Here is a 1,725-nt window from a genome sequence, read left to right as displayed (position 1 = left end):
GCACCTCTGTGTATGGGTGCCTGAGAGGCCAAAAGAGGTATCAGGTCCCAGGAGGCTGAAGTTTTAGTGTGAGCTGCCCATGGTGGTACTGAGAACTGTAGCTGGGGCCTTTGTAATAGCAATACACACTTTTATCCCCTGAGCTGTCGCTCTAGCTCTCGGTTATGTTGTTATATTGAGACATAGCCCAGGCTGGCCTCTTACTATGTAGCCAAGGATGACTGAACTTCTGATCCTCCCATTTCTCTCCCATGTGCTGATACTGTAGACTTAAGGCATCACCTTTGGTTTATGCAGTGCTGGGGATTGAACCCGTGGCCTCCAGCGTGCTGTGTAAAGACTTGACCAATTCATCCATATCTCTAGCCCAGGAAGTATGTTTTCAGACTAAGTTCGTTGTCATCCAGCAAAAGTTGGGGGGATATTTCATACTTGGTCCTGACAATGAGGAAAATATGTTTTGTGTAGAATTGAACAACAAAGCAGATACGAACCATCACAGGGACCTCAGTTCGACCTCGAATGAGACCTGTGGAAGGCCGCAAGAATCGACTGTCATAAGTGGTCTTCTGACCACCGCCCATGTGACCTCCATCATGGGACACCAGGCCCCAATAAGTAAACTAATAAAATAAATAAAAATAAAATAGACAAAATCATTTCTGGAAATTCCCCAATTGGATTTCAGTCCTTAAGAGACTCTCAACCCACACTCTGGGAAACACAAAGGTAGCGTTTACCAGTCCCAGTAAGTTATCTGTGGGTGGAATGTCACATAGGAAGACAGCATTCCAGTAGCTACAGACCGAGTGACATCCACACAGTGTGCTAACACTCGGTTAGCAGAGACTGGGTTAAAACCCAGACCTGGTCCTGACTCTGCTCACTGGTCTGTCTCCTGCGCGTGTCTCCCTTTGAGTTTCAGGTCCTTCCTACGCCTGCCAGACCCCAGACAACCCCGTCCCTTCTGCTCCAGCCTCATCCTCAGGCCTTGTTTCCTTTGGCTCTGGCCTCCCTGGCTCTTCTTGTCTCTCACAGACTTTGTGAAGCCTCGTCCCCCTCCTGGAGAGGCCTCCCTTGGCCTCTGTGCCCATCACCCTGGCTGGCCTTGCTGCTCTGTGACTGCGCCCCTTCCTCGGGAAGGCTTGCTAGAATATCTCTTCATCAGCTCATAACGGAAGCGTCCATATCTGGGCCATTTGGGTTTCACCCATTCTGTTGCTGTTTTGAGATGGGCTCTTTCTATGCACCCAGGCTGGCTACTAACTCTCTGTGTAACCGGTTTGAATAAGAATAATCTCCCACCCCCATAAACTCATATATTTGAATACTTGGTCCATAGTTAGTACACCTGTTTGGGAAGGATTAGGAGGTGTAATCTTATTGGAGGATTGGAGAAGGTTTGTAGCTGGGGTTGGACCTTGAAGTTTCAAGAGATTTGGGCCACCTCTCTTCCCCTTCTCCATCTCTCTCCCCACTCCCAACTTTAAGATCAATGTATAAGCTTTTATCACAACAATAGCAATGTATTTTTTTTAAACATAAGCTCCATGCAGACAAAGTGCTGTCTGTCCTATCACCATAGAAACCTGTCCTTCACACAGCAGATCTTACTGAACTTTAACAAATACAGGAGTAAGTGAGGGATGAGTGTGTTTGTGAGGTGATATCAAATCAGCTGTCTCTCTACCACAAAGTCCTGACTCTGCAGCTCCTCAGCATCTG

The sequence above is a fragment of the Apodemus sylvaticus genome, chromosome 7 (assembly GCF_947179515.1).
Source record: "Apodemus sylvaticus chromosome 7, mApoSyl1.1, whole genome shotgun sequence".
Classification (NCBI taxonomy): Eukaryota; Metazoa; Chordata; class Mammalia; order Rodentia; family Muridae; genus Apodemus; species Apodemus sylvaticus.
The sequence above is the reverse complement of the archived record's forward strand: the minus strand, read 5'-3'. Positions refer to the sequence as shown.